This window comes from Euprymna scolopes, chromosome 9 (assembly GCF_053919585.1).
Source record: "Euprymna scolopes isolate OS-2025 chromosome 9, ASM5391958v1, whole genome shotgun sequence".
NCBI lineage: Eukaryota > Metazoa > Mollusca > Cephalopoda > Sepiida > Sepiolidae > Euprymna > Euprymna scolopes.
In genome coordinates this window covers 44,161,728-44,178,682 of record NC_136490.1, presented here as the reverse complement: position 1 = coordinate 44,178,682, position 16,955 = coordinate 44,161,728, and positions in this window count along the sequence as shown.

The window sequence follows — 16,955 nt, the reverse complement described above, 5'->3', positions numbered from 1 at the left end:
GGGTATGCTGGGTTCATATAATGTTTCGTTGTTGAGGTGATCTGGTGCCAAGGTATCATATGTATTCTAAGAGATGACACAGAAACCCGTTTATGTGTCGGAGACTAAGAAATCTATCAGGTTGACAAGAAACTTCTCGCAGTTTTCAACATTCAATTCACTTGAATATGTCGGTAAACAGAAGCACATTCATCTAAATAAGCACCATCTGAATCAACACAATTCTTCCAACGCAAATCAAGTGTATTAATGCCTGTAAATTAAAAACCTTGCTTTCTGATGGCGATGAAGTCGGTGAAGGCGTTTCTGATATCATTTAGACTTTTGAAGCACTTCTCACGCAGGAAGTTGTCGAGATGTTTAAATACGTAGTAGTAGATGTCTGGAGACTATGGCGGGTGAAGCAGAATTATTGTAGCTCATTTTCTTTCAAATTTGTTAGGGTTGATTTAACAACGAGCGGTCGGGCATTGTCGTTAAGGAGAATTTGACCTTTTCTGTTGAATACTGCTGGATGTTGTTTTCAAAGTTTCTGATTTTATCCATTTGTTGACAGTACTTCCCGCCTGAATTGTTTCACCTGCATTAGAAAAACCTGTGATGGATAAGACCGGTTGCAAGTCACCAAACAGTAAACATAACCTTCTTTAATGCAACTCTGGCTTCGGGACGTGTTGTGAAGATTCGTAGGCGTCTACCACCTGAGTTTATCTTTACCGGGTGTCGTAAGAAAAAAAACTAAACAAAACAAACATTAAAACACACACACACATTTAATCCTAAATTACAACTCGGTCGAGAAATTGATCGTTTTGATTGCGTAAAAGAGAGGAATATGACACATTATTACGGTGTTTTTTTTTGGTTGTTGTTTAATTCGTGGGGCATCCATTTATCATTTTTTGTCTTTCAAATCTCTCCCAAGTGGTTTGAAATCGTCGTATACGTTAGGTCTAATTCAGCTACAAGTATTCGAACAGTAGTGCGTGGATTGGTTTTCACAAAGGCTCTTAATTTATCATTACCAACATCCGATGACCGACCACTACACTAATCCTCTTCAACACTCTTATCACCGCCACGAAATTTCTTAAACCACCATTGTGATGTGAGTTCAATAGTGGTTCGTGGGTCTAACGCTTCGTTGATATCGCGAGATGTTTTCGCAGCTTTTCAACCAAGTTCGATATTAAAGAAGTAAATTGTGAGAATTTGTTTCGTGTTTTTTTTTTATTTCGTATTCAACGTTCTTTATAGGAGACATAATTGTTTAAAAAACGATTATAATTCAAACAATTAAATAATGATATATAAAGTACAGGAATTATAACGGAAACTTATTTGAAAATACACATTTAAAATATTTTTTTTTTAATTCCACAAGGGTCAGTATGGATGTTAGACGCTCTCGCTGTAAAATGGATACCATTTTCGTTTACATTTTGTAGTTTGCTGTCTAGATCAGTGTATGAACTACAATGTGCGATACGCAATGAATTCTACATAACAAAATTAGAGCATTGTAAATGCGCATAAAATAACCCACTAACACCAAGTTCTCCTTATTTCATATACACTTGGCTAACACTCACAAACACACCAAAGACATTCAAATAACAAAACCAATAGCCATTAGTCGCGTGCTCTCGTGTAATGAATGAGTGTGTGAATGTAGAATTGACATGAAATTCTTAAAGATAAACTAAAGTGACTGAAAAATGGGCTGAAATGACTTAAATAAATAAAAAGTAAATCACTTAGAATGACTTTAATGAACTTAAGGATGAATTGAATGACCTAAAGAATGACTTGAATGATTAAAAAATAACTGGAATCCTTCCAAAACACCTCGCATGATCTGGAGAATGACTTGAATGGCTTTGAGACTGACTGGTTGTAAAGTGGGTTTTACATTAAATCAATACAGAAAAGTGATCTCCCACTTTATATCATAATAAGTACAGCATGTAGTAAGAACAAATACTACACGTTAATCTTAGTCAAAATGCCAAGAAAAGGGTATTTATTTGCTCCCCCACCGAGAAAATTAGGCACGAGGCCGATTTTTAATGTGAGGAGTGAAGGGGAAATGGGGACCAACTCCCCGGGGAGTACAGGAGCTGGATAGTGGCAATTGGTATGAAGGGGTTCCCCTGCATTGACCAAGGTTTTATATGTAGGGTTGTCCCCACATATGGTATTTGCTTGCAGTATCTGTCGAAAAAGATACTACACTTTGATCTTGGCCAAAAGGCTAAGAAAGGGGTATTTATTTGCCGAGCAAATTAGGTACAAGGCCGATCCTGGTTGTGAGGAGTTAAGGGGAAACGGGGACCACCTCCTCGGGGAGCAGGGGAGCTGGACAGTGACAATTGGTATGGAGGGTTGCCCCGACATTGACCAAGGCACCACATGTGAAGCTGCCCCTACATATGGTCCCCGCTTGCAACATCTGCTGGAACAGACACTACACCTTGATCTTGGCCAAAAGGCCAAAGAAGCTTAAAAAGCTAAGAACAGCATCTATTAACAACATACCTTTGATCTTAACCAAAAAGGGCAAACACAAAAGTGTTACGGACCGACCGACAGACCGACCGACCGACCGACCGACCGACCGACGGACCCAGTGACCGACGGAGTGACTTGCACCCGACTAAAAAGACTAGCCACAGAAAGAGACCAAAATAATCTAAGACTTAGAGATTTACTGCCAATTAAAAATAAAAACTATCCGCAATAACACAACAGAACAAACCTAAATTTTATCTTGCTCATATAATCACATGAACATCTAAAACGCACTTGACACGCATTAATTTATTACACCAAATAACATTGAACATAAACTACCCGTATTTGTTAGGCACATATGCTGAAATATCAGTCGACACACGGTACTATATTTTCCATCTGTAATGGACTAATATACGCCGTACTAAGATCTTTTTACGTAGATAATCAAGGGATAACTTAATATGTTTAATTAATTAATATATATATATATATATATATATATATATATATATATATATATATATATATATATATATATATGCATAAAGTAAAGGTATTATGACAAAATTTTTTTTAAGATACATCATTTGAAATCAGAAGTAAAAAACTTCGCAAAAATCTTGTCAACCTAATATATGTAATACTATTATGACGAAATACGCAACAGTTTGAATTATCAAGGAAAGCATGTTATAATGATTTCTGAAAATACTTAACCAGTAATCAGGAACAATATGTCGGGAATTAATTAAACAAATATACACAATAGCCCGGATGTTAAACTAATATTTAAGTCTAAGTTCCGGCCATCGAGATTAAAATGAAATCCGCCCTCCGAATAGTCGCACATAACTCCTCCCCCAACAAAAAGATTGACCTCGAAACTAGCAAATGCACGAAAAATGTTCAAATATTTTCTCAAACGTAAAAATACATTGTTGCAAATTATCTATAGATTTTAGTTTTATTAATAGTTAAAAAAAGGAAATAATTATGTGTATTAATTTAAATGGCAGAGGAGGATTTTAGTTTAAACACATTCAAATAAAACAAGTTTATTAACAAGATCTTTCAGGCTAAAGGGACCTGTGTGGTATAGGAAGAATATAGCTTTTATTATATAACGAAAGAATGAGTATAGCATATCTGCCATGATGGCTTTTATATATGCGTGCAATATGCGTAACAATATCACAAAGGTACATTCCCTCCCTAAACAGTCTCAATATTTTATTTCTCACTGCACAATTATTTCGTGCCTAATGTAACCATCGCTAGATGTCGCACCCCTAATTTTTTACCTAGTATTTTCTCTCTTCTTCTGATGAGAAGAATTAGGCTTCGGAATACCATGGTCTGAAGATTTTTACTTATCCTACACGTCTCATTGATGTATCCTCCTTATTGAATAAACGAATAAATCTGCATGCATCAGAATATATATTTTATATTGTCTTTTTCTTATTTTAATGATACCCTCTCTCTCTCTCTCTCTCTCTCTCTCTCTATATATATATATATATATATATATATATATATATATATATATACATACATACATACATACATATAAATATAATGTTTTTTAGACGATCACAGAACTTTGATTATACTATATAAACTCATTTATATACACCCATAGATATACATGCACACTAGCATGAAGCAGTCTCGTTCATAGTCCAGCTATATTACGTATGGCTAATAATAATAAAAAAAAACATTATGCTTTTATTATGTTGATCGCACAAGAGTGAGAGCGTACATGTACAAAATTCACGTTTATGGAAATGGCCATGTTCGATGTATGGTTTCATGTAAAATATTACCCCAGAAGTGAACAAGATTTGACTGGCAACCACAGGTCGTCTGTCCGTGTTGCCCTTAAATAATCTTAACTTTATTTTTAACGGATTAAAAAAAAAATGATCTTGAAAGTTCTAAATAGTTCGATTAATTTCAAGAAACTAAACCGTTAACAACATTCGATTCATACATGAGACGTCAAAGCAACTATTTTTATTGTAAAGAAAAAAGAAAATACGGTCGTGAGAATCCGTGGAATTTCCACAGGGCCCTGCTAGTAAATTGCGAATGCTTTGTACAATGCATATACATATACTATTTTTCTGACTTTGTTGACTTATGCACGCATTTTTAATTTTTTTTAGTCACATGTTATTTGTTTTTATTGTTAGGAATTGATTTTAGTAGAGATACCGTTTTTTATTTTAAGTGTCCTTTTTCCAGCCTTTATCATATTTTCATGTACTTGATTTTTTCCACTAATGTATGAATAAACAATGCATTTTATTATTTTCCCAGAATGTTCTTGTCTTTCTTTTTATTTCAGATTTCTTCCTTCTTCATCTCAGTCAAATTGATGTTGCTGTGCTATGTATACGTCTAGGTTTTACTAGGGTGCCTACGTAATTCCTTACTACTTTCGACTCCTATTCTAGAATAACTTTCCCGTTTATAGTTAGTGGGTCGATATCATGATATCAAATAATGCAAATTTTCTTTTCTCGAATTCCATCCTTGTATTCTGGCGAAAGATTCCAGTTGTGCAACTAATGTTCCTAGATCACTTTGTCCTTTTCTTAGCAATTACACGCAATCCATATTCCTAAGCTAATCTATATTTCCCTTACGTACATATGTATATGGGTGATATTCCTACTATAACTATGTAATGAAGACACAAAGTCTCTATGGAAAATTACACTCTGTAATATAATCTCTGGCAGGTGTTGTCTGGTCAATCTACATCTGTCCATTGCCTCTTTATAAAGTAAATAATTTTGTCTGAATCGCTTCTTAATGTAAGTAAAATCAAGTTTCTTCCAAGGGAGAACACTGTGTATCGGAAAAAAATCAAAATAGAGTTCGTCTGAAAGATTTTCCCCGAGGACAGAATCGTTTTTGTAAGAAAAATGATAAATTTGATGTAATTTTATTATGCATAAAAATACGTTTAAATTCCTAAATCTTACAGTCTGCATTTTATATAGAACACATTCTGTCACCCTCAAGTTTATGTTGAGTAAAATAACTCGAGTTTTACCTTCTTTTAAAAAGAAAATGTATGTAAAAAATGATGTAAATGCAATAATAACTTCTCGTACGTTTATAAAACTTTAGGTTTAATTAGATGTACTAAAAAAAGTGTGTCAATTTACATTAAGATATAAGCGCCATTAAAAAAATAAACTCGCTGCTGAAAAAACAAAGTTTGTTATTTTTTTACGGATGCCATGAGCGGTGACAACGAGTACTGCCCCTTTTGTACTCCTATGCAGTTTTCAACCAACTTGATCTGTGTTATCGTTCAGCCATAAAATAAAATCATCACTAAGTTCCCATGAAGTTCATAATTGTGTCTGTTATTAAAAGTCCCCCCAATGGTTTACTTCTGCTTGTGCAGCTGCCATTTGTCAAAGGCAGCATGCGTTCCGCAGATTCAACCGACATAAGTCCAGCTCAAATAAACAGAAGTTTATAGAAGCTAGAAATAATTGTAAGAGAGTGATAGACACAGCTAAGTCAGATTACTCTGAAACCACCAGAAAGCCCATCGAAGCACAGAAATTAGGAACCCGGGATTTTTGGAAAGTCTACAACAGCGTAGTGAATAATGGACAGTCAATTATTCCCCCACTAACAAACAATCATGAGGTTGCTTGCACGGCAACTGACAAGGCTAATCTGCTTGCCAGTCGGTTTGCCTCAAACTCCACACTGAACTCGGTACACCACTCACTCCCTGATTTTCCTCTTCGAACAGACGCCACACTTGACGACTTGAAAATCACCCCTTCTCAGGTACATGCTATTATAAAAAACCTAGACACCTCTAAAGCATGTGGACCAGATCTCATCCCGGCTGTGCTATTAAAAAAATGCTCTGCCGAGGTTGCTCCAGTTCTGTCCAAACTTTACAATAAATGCCTTAACGAATCTTGTTTTCCCGACTGCTGGAAAACCGCCTCTGTGGTACCAGTCTTCAAGAATTCTGGTGAAAGAACTGACCCACTAAATTATCGCCCCATTAGCCTCCTCCCGCTTTTCGCCAAAATATTTGAGTCCTTAGTTAATCAAGCCCTAGTCCAGCACCTAACAGCTGCTAAACTCTTGACTGACAAACAATATGGATTCAGGCAAGCCCGTTCAACAGCAGATATCTTAACTGTAGTTTCTGAACGTACATACCGTTCATTGGATAAAACAGGGGAGGGTAGAGCGGTGGCCCTTGATATATCTAAGGCTTTTGACAGGGTATGGCACGATGGTCTTCTAAGGAAAATTAGATCATATGGAATCACTGGAAGAATTCATAACGTAATTAAATCCTTCTTAAGTAATAGAAAAATCAAAGTTGTCCTCGACGGACGTACATCCAAACAATATGACATAAATGCGGGAGTGCCTCAGGGGTCTATCCTTGGACCTCTATTGTTCCTGATATTCATAAACGACCTCCCTGATAATATTGTTTCGGAGATGGGTATATTTGCCGATGACACCACTCTCTATAACAGATATGAGGGGAAAACAAATGAACACATATCCAAGAAAATGGCAGAAACACTAGAGGATGACCTCCAATCCGTAGTGGAATGGGGACAAAAATGGTTGGTCACATTCAATGCTGCTAAGACTAAGCTTTTTTCCTTCAATAACTACAAGAAACCTTCTCTACCACCAATAGCAATGGCCAAGAACACATTGCCTGAAAGTACTTCTTTTAAACTCCTCGGCCTAACGTTTACAGGGAATATGAACTGGAATAGATACATTGAGAGCATTGCCAAGGCTGCTGCAAGGAAGGTTGGCTCCCTCTACCGTGCTAGAAAACTACTTAAGCCTGCCAGTATCCTATACCTCTATAAGGCAACCATTCGCCCATGTATGGAGTACTGTTGTCACATCTGGGCTGGTGCATCTGCTGCTTGTCTCTCGCTCCTGGGCAGGGTTCAAAAAAGAGTCGCAAACCTGATAGGTCCTGAACTGTCATCTGGGCTTCAACCTCTGTCCCATCGACGAGATGTTGCATCCCTCTGCCTGTTCTACAAATACTTTAATGGTGAATGCTCTGACGAACTGCAAACACTTGTACCTCCCCGACGTAACTACCCCCGACAAACCCGACAAGCTACTAAGTCTCATCCCTTTACAGTGGAGATCCCTAGGTGCAAGAAAGCCTTTTACTCCAATAGTTTCTTCCCCAGAACTGCGGGTCTTTGGAACTCCCTTCCGGGATTCTGCTTTCCCAACTGCAATGATATGCAGAAGTTCAAGTGTAATGTTAACAAACATCTTTCTACTCTTCTCCCTTCATAATGACCCCGCTAATTAATTCCCTAATAGTAGCCCCCTGCTTCAAAGTGGCACTGTGCCTTGTTTGGGGTGAAAATTGAATTAAAAAAAAAAAAAAAAAAAAAAGTATATTTATACATTGAATTTTTAATGTTTGGAAAGTTGTATTGTATGATTTATTTATTTATTTATTTATTAGTAGTAGTATTTTTCTACTACTATTATTAGTAATATTATTATTATTGTTATTATTAATCATATCACTATTAGTATTAAATTATTATTACTATAATAATAATAATAATAATAATAATAATAATAATAATAATAATAATAATAAGAATAAGAATAATAATAATAATAATTTAATTTTGATGTAGATTCCTGCCGCGACTATATAATTTTTCTTTTAATTTTACTTAGAGTTAATATCACCTGATTGAAGTGTGCCAATTTCTTGTCTCTCTTGTCGTTAAAACATCATTTTAGACACTCAAAGATATGTTCACCGATATTAGTTAGGCATTCCCATTTGCCTGACGATGGCGTCCAGTCTCTAGGAAGGTTATCAATGTATTACTGTGGATTCTTTTTGTTTTTTTATATAAACCTTGTTATTTCTTTTTTAGTTATGCCTATTCCGAATATACTTAGACATCCACGAGGTTAGTGTTAGTTGAATTTTATATAAGGGATAATTATAATAGCAACTGTTATTTTAATTAGGCTAATTTTATTAGAATCGAAATAAAAATTGCCTCGGTCTAGAATCATGTCTCTCTCAATGAGTTCTGACCAAAGGATGAAGTGTAGTATCATGCTCACTACTTTTGTTTCCAATATATATATATATATATATATATATATATATATATATATATATATATATATATATGTATATATATGTGTGTGTGTGTATATATAAATATATATATATATATATATAAAATAAATAAATAAAAATAAAAATTACAATAAGTTTACCAACGTAATCAAAATGGTAAACTTAAAATATATTATAAATATTAAAGAGTTAATATTTACAAGTAAAGTAATCTCAACCAGATGTAAAAGCTCAATAAAACTGAAAAGGAAATAGAGCTTATAATATGAACAAATGATTAATAAAACATGTTAAAAGATATCTTGAAAAAGAGTTAAAAACATATTTAATTTTAAAAAAGGAAGCACAAGATAAGTGGATAGTCCTTAATCCGCGGGGTTTCGAATAAATACTCTCCTTCTCATCAGAGGCCGGGAATTAGCAAAATGCGGGATCGGACTTTGCATATAAAAGTATGTAATGAAACTACAAGTTAGTCACAGATCCTACTTGGTTAAAAAAGGGGTGAGGTAAGGGGAATAGGAGGTAAAAGAAAAATGATTAAAAGAAAAACAAAAGCAACCAACCAATATATATATATATATATATATATATATATATATATATATATATATATATATATATGCTTGTTGTAAGTGTATTGCTTGGCTAATATTCATGTTTCCCGTCGTCGCCAGTTCATCAGTCTTTTTTTCTATATTTCGAATAGTTATGTACATACTATATATTTTATACCTAGTCTGTATCGGCAACAGTGCTCTTTTCTTGAATTCTTTCCTTTACACTTTGATGGAAATAATTTTCATTATTCAGAAAGTGTTCTATTGTATCTGCAGCGTATCAGTCTTCATCCATTTGTTAGAATCGTTTGCTCCAGTTTTCTTCGCCAGGCTTTCTTCTTTGTCCACGTGACATGTCTTGATCTTCATTTTTTTCTTTCTCTTTTATCAAGGATCTATGCATATTTTTTCACTGTATTAGTCTGTATCATTACAGTTTAACCCGGATATAAGTTGTCTGGAAATATATATAAAACAGCTATAAGAGCGATTTTCTTTGGCCCCAAAATAGATCCTCTGTTAATTTACAGCGTCACCTAGATAAAAGTGTAACCCGGCTATAAGAGATTATGATTGCCTGGACAAAAAGTATCTTATATCTGGGTTACACTCTGTGTTATTTTACTATAAAATTAGGGTTATGACAACAGCATATTATTTTCATTGCTTTGACTATCGTGTGTGTATCTGTTGACATCTTAAAGGCTTTTATATAGAGTGATGTGGTTTTCGGTTGATTAACTGGGTATAACGGTGTCTAACTGTGTCGGATATATACTCGAGAGTCAAAATAATGATAAGAGTATGCTGATATTATAGCCCTATTTATAATTTAATGTTTTAAAATCTATTCAGGTGCGCTAAGATTTTCTTTCCGTTCTTCCAGAGTATAAATCCAATTAACAATTTAGCCCCTTTTCGCAGAAAGGCGTCGCTAGTGTTTCCTTGCTCTAATTGATAATGCAGGGTAAATGATCGATGGAATTTAAGGCTCTGTTATTTCCTTGCAAAATATATTCAACATTCGCTTGTACAAAAAACAGCCAGTATTCATTTTTTTTTCTTTTCATACTTAAATTCAAACCGAACTTCAATGTATAAAGTTTCTAAACAAAAATGCATGTATGAAATGCGCAAAGTCGGAATGTTCCCTTTTAGTGTGCATCATCATCGTTTTTTATCTAATATCAATAATATCTCTCATATCGTCTTGATAAGGCCCTGTCGGTGGGGCATTAGAATACGCCGACTGCATCCCCCCTGCAAAGGGTAAAATTCCCTCAATGGGGGTCCTGGATATGACCTTAAACTATATCCAGTGGTGAGGCCCCAACTTGTGAGCTTAGGGGAGTGTGGAGCCACCCTTTAATTACCATTGCTCCCAGGTCCACTCTGACCCGGAGTGGTAGTACCTGTTAGGGTACCAACTATGGGTTAAATAGACACCGACGTGAAAACAACAAATATATTCTATTAAAAAAATTGTTCTTCAAAATCTTTGGATTCGGCATTAAATAACCTGAAAAAGTTGATATGCCGTAAAACAAAAGCAACCAATTAACATCGCCTTGATAATTGATCCTTATTACCAACCATATTGCATTATCCTTAAATCAGAAAATTCCACTGAACTTCAAGCGGTCTTCTTTTTAGTAAAAAAATAATTAGCATGAGAATATTCCTATATATGTTTGCCATAAAGTACTTATTCTAAGGAAAACAAACTCTACTTTTTCTTGATTTTACTGGGCTTGCATGAAGTGAGTATCAGTCTTTGAGTGGAATACGATATTCAAGGGAGCCAGGGAGTCTGTAAAGGATGATCAGAGGTGTGAGGGGGTTGTATATCAGAATACCAAAGTTGATTGGCCAAATAAAGAAGTAAATGTACAAGGGGCATCGAGTGCCTATGGAGAGAATCATTGGACAGTTTGATGTCAGTGTGGGATCTGTATTAAGGAGGAACTTGAGGTGTGGAATATTTTCGCAAAATTTGTTCCGAGAGTTCTTTGAAAGATTACAGACTATTTGAATAGCATAAAACAGTTCTCCGCCCATTATATAGCCTGGATCTTGCTGCCTTAGATTTTTTTGTGGCAGAGTTAATCCATGTTACCTATTAATAGACTATTTCAATTTCAATAAATACCAGAAGAGGTAGCTGTAAGGTGTCAGTCGATATCCGTTAGCCAAACTTGGGTGGTTCGTCGGCTACGGCGGGCAATCCAACAATTGTATGTTTTGCAATACTTGTTGTTACTTTATTTTGATATCCTGTTTTTCTTTGTAAGCCTTAAACAGGGCTATAACAGTCCAAAAAGATATCAAAATAAGCAGGATCAAGTTGGAAAGGGAAAACTCAGAGACTTAATTAAAAAAGAAAACAGAATGGGCAAGCACAAACCGGCAGTGATACTTGAGAATGAATATCACCAAATTCTATAGGGCATGGATATACACACTGATAAATCCATACAATCAAAAAGGCCGGACGTCATAATAGTTAACAATAAGGAAAAGTCCTGCCAGATTGTAAATTTTACCGTTCCAGAATACCAGAGAGTGAACGTCAAGGAGACATAGATAATGCATTAAAATGACCATAAGGTTTCAGGGAATCTAGAAGATAAAGAAAGTCTAGATAACACCAATAATAGTAGGAGCGTTAGAAACAATACCGAAAACCTTGGAAAAAATAATCGGAGAGATTTGAATCAGAGTGATAGCTGGTAAAATAAAAGTGATAACAATAATAAAAACAGCTTAAAAATTAAGAAACACGTGAATACGAAAACTAACGCGCATGAGCTACAAGCACAAAATGCACACACAGAACTTGCTAAGTATGTAAAACACAAAGGGGCATCACAATAGATGATATATATATATATATATATATATGCATATATATATATATATATATATATATATATATATATATATATATATATCTCATCAGATAAATATGTTCCAGAATTATACAAAATGCTAATATAAAAAAAAACTGGTACAATAACATTTATATATGAAATGATAAATAAGAAATAAGATACTACGGTAAAATAATTTTAAAAATAGCTGAATCAGCATGGTAGTTTTCTATGTTTTCCTCCCTATATATAATAAAAAAAAATCACCCAGTTTTATTCCTCTGGATCAATATACCGAAGTCTTACAACAACAAATAGCATTACAATTAATTATGTTTACGCTATTAGCCATTACCTTATCTACCTATAGAACGACATTTTAGGTACTTTAATTCGTAATATTACAACATTACTTTTATCCATACAAGCGCCATCATCATCATCATCATCATCATCATCATCATCATCATCATACAGAGGAAGTAGTTCTGATTCTACCCCCTATTCTGTAAGTCCTATTAAGACATCATTCTTTATCGTTTGAATTTATATATTTTTCTGATTACATGTGTCTCGTCGTCATTAACTGCTTACTGAATCATTACCCATCGAATAATCTTACCACACTTCATTGAAACAAATATTACTTTTTCCTTTATTACTTTTTGGCTCGATATAGGGTTAGCGAGTATTTATACAACTACACGACAATCCTCCCTATCAATATATATATATATATATATATATATATATGTGTGTGTGTGTGTGTGTGTGTGTGTGTGTGTTTGTGCGTGTGTTTGTGTGTGCGTGTGTGTGTATATATATACATATATATAAATATGTATGAATAAAAACCAATGCGAAAAATGTATGAATGTTTATATCTTCTCTGTATTTATTTCCTCTGTGTTGACCTGTAGGAATACAAAAAAGTCTTTGAAAAAAACACGCATGTTTCTTTCAAAAGCACATATTTTCTACCGATCCTTCGCTCTTCCTCAGTGTGAATGATGGAAACTTGAATGTAGGGCAATTGGGTTAGCAGTAGGAGTGGCACGGGCATTGCCAATAAGGTTAAGATCTATTTGAACATGACTCTTCCAACATTTTCGACTTGGAATGATCAGCAACTTGTGTGGCTTCTATTCAAAACTAAGTCTTTCATAAAACTTTGAATTGGACACCCACGCATCCCACGAACACCCTCGAACATGCATATACAGCCACACCCTACCACATACCACTACATCTTCACATACCGATACATACCCATACATACGTCTTCACATACCCATACATATACAGGATACGCACGCCCGCATTTATAGACGTACATACATATACAGCTGGAGATTGATAAGCAGATGTATGCGATAAGCAAAGTGGAATCTCCTCACCAAAAGCTTGAACTTATAGACTTATTCTGGCCATAAATGCGAGACGGGGTCAAATGACACGCTGTTTTCCTAAATTTTATACATGCACGCACATGCACACAAATACACGTTTATTTACTTTTTTAACCGATTACTGTAGATTCTACTATCTTTCGTTTATTGATATATACACAGATATAATGTTAAGAAAATAAATAAATTAATTAAAATGAAATAAAATAATATATAAACGAATAATATTCTTTTATGTTAATTTTCATTTACTTAATTTCTTCCTATTTTTGTTTATACATATTAAAATACCCAGACTGTTTTTTTTTTCTTTCTGTTCTCACACACATGCACACTCCTATATACACACATATACCCATATATATATATATATATATATATATATATATATATATATATATATATATATATATATATATATATATATATATATATATGTGTGTGTAAACTTGACATGGATTTTTTCACTTTAATTTAAGCCATTATATAAAAATAATATAGTCTACATTGTATTGTGGACTAAGGTTGTGTCATGTGATGTTCTCATCAATCGATTTCATTGAAAAATGGAAGATTTCAAGGATATCAATGGCAATGAAATTTTTGGAAGTTTGGTAGTTTTACCGATCTTCATATAATCCCAGGCACTTTTGTGTGCCCCTTGTATTTGTATATATATATATATATATATATATATATATATATATATATATATATATATATATATATATATATATATATGTATGGGCAATAATTTTCAAAATTATTGTGCCAGTTTTGGGGCGAACACCGGATACGTCTCCACCTATCTTCGTCTTCCCTCTTCCCTCTCTTTACCTATTTTCGCAAAATGTTGGTAGTAAACAATTCCGTAGCAATTGTAACACCGGCAAACCAGCGACGTTTCAACAACAGATAATCTAACACAATCTAGAAGTAGTTCAACAGGTCAGTGTTGCTTCTGACTCGAATTAAAAGTCGTTGTGCGTCTGTGCAAGAGAAACCGAAAAGGTGGGGAAGAAATAGGAATGAAGAAAAAGATAGGTATAAAATAAATAGAACGTTTCCTCCTTGGGGCTCCCTCTCTCTCTCACTCTCTCTCTCACTCTCTCTCACTCTCTCTCTCTCTCTCTTTGGCTGTCTCTAGCTATTGCCGTCTCACTCTCTTTCTTTTTCCACTGTCTGGCATTTCGATCGGTGGTAGATGCTGTGTAGGGTATGGAGAGTCAAATGGCTGGCGAATGTCAACTGCCACATCCCGACCGTCGGATGCCAACTGTAATTGACCCGCCGCTTGCTGCCCACCGGATGTCTCTACACTTGCCCAGCGCCGTCCGACCCGTTTTTAGAGACCACCCTCTCCATGCCTGTATTCTGCGAACTGCCAACCCCGCGACATTATACAACACAAAAAAAAGTTTCGAGACCTTCAGATTTGCTGTTTCCTAATTTTTCTCGTTAGGACCCTTTTATTCTTATCATGACACACACACTCACACATCCACACACACACACACACACGCGCGCATATAACATATATATAATATATGTATACATATGTATATATTTATATGTGTGTGTGCTAAACTTTTATTAGATAACGCGTCTATTCTTGAACACATCACTAATAACTATATACAACATAGACTAGAAGCATTGTTTAAGTTAAAAATACCAAACATAAATACATACATTTTAACAGCAACGATAACATACTTAAGTGCGTCCAAACGTTAAATGAATAAATTATGTATTTAATTATATATATATATATATATATATATATATATATATATATATATATATATATATATATATATATATATATATGTTATTTGTTTTTGTTTTTGCGTTACGTTTTGAATGAATTCAATTATTTACGAAAGTGCATTTTTACCGAAATGCGAGTTGGGAATAATTTTCCCTTTAACCAATTTGGTACCCCTACATTGGGAGCGCTATATATAATATTTTAAAAATATATTTATTCAGTAACACGTGTTTCATCCTCTAAGACTCACCAGAGTGGCTGAATCTAGAGCGATTCGAAATCGGGACTCCACGTTCATTATCACCGTGTTCCGATTTCGAATCTCGCTAGATTCAGCCACTCTCATGAGTCGGAGATGACGAAACACGTATCAACAAATTATATATATATATATATATATATATATATATATATATATATATATATATATAATAAATATATATATATATATATATTTATATATATATATATATATATATATATACTTTGTTTATGCTGACTTTCACCCCTAACAAAACATATCGCTACTTGCACGTAAGGGACAACTATTTGAGACCATGCATAGGAAAGATTAACATGATGTTGGTGCATATAACCCTTAAACTTCTGCATATCAATCCAGTCAGAAAAACGGGTAGCATGAAGAGAAGTCAAAAGTCTAGCTATTCTAAGTAAGAAATTCTTAGAATAGAAAGCTCTCTGGCATTTATGGGCCTCATCAGTTAGGGCATGAGATTTTATTGTTAAGCGAGCTTGTCGAGAATATGCACCTCGAGGAGTGGGGCAAAAGTTTTAACGGGTTTATCAGAGCACATTCTTTCAAATCATATGTAAAACAAGCACAACGGTACAAAATTGCAGCGATGGGACAGGGGTCGGGGCTTAGTTGACAAATGGATTGAAAACTCTTTTGGGGCCATATCCAAGAGAAAGAGGCAACAGCCCAGATGTGACAAAATACTTCGTGCATGGCCGAATCGTAGCCTTGTAGAGGTACAGGATACTCTCAGATGTGTGTCTAGATCAATAGAGGGAACCCGCAGCCGCAATGTCCTCAATGTATTTCCGTGTTTATATTGTCGAAGAATCTTAAACCGAGGAGCGTGAATGAAGGAATCCTAATATAGGGTATTATTTGTAATGGGTATCGGTAGTTGGAGAGGTCTCTTTTAATTGTTAAAGGAGAGCAACTTACTCTTTCTAGCACGAAAAATTACCTTTCACTTGCAATCCCATTCCACTACACTCTAGGAGTCATCTTCTAACAATTCTATTGCCTTAGATTTATGTACACTCGTGCTTCTCTCGTACATGTTAAAAACGTTGCATCATCAGCAAATATACTCATTTCGGGTAAAACATTATTAGGGAGGTCGTTTATGAATATCAGGCATAATATTGGTCCAAGCATCGCCCCTTACGGCACTCCCACATTAAGGGTGTGTTGCTTGGATGTACGTTCATCAATGACAACCTGAATATTCTTATAGTCTAAAAAATGAATTTAATAGAATTAAATATACATCCAATTATACTGTACAGTTTAATTTTCATTAGAAACCCTTTATGTCACACTTTGTCAAAGGCCTTATATATATCAAAACCTGTGTATCACCAGCCTTGTCCAGTGTATGGTGTATTCGTTCAGAAATGACTGTTAAAATA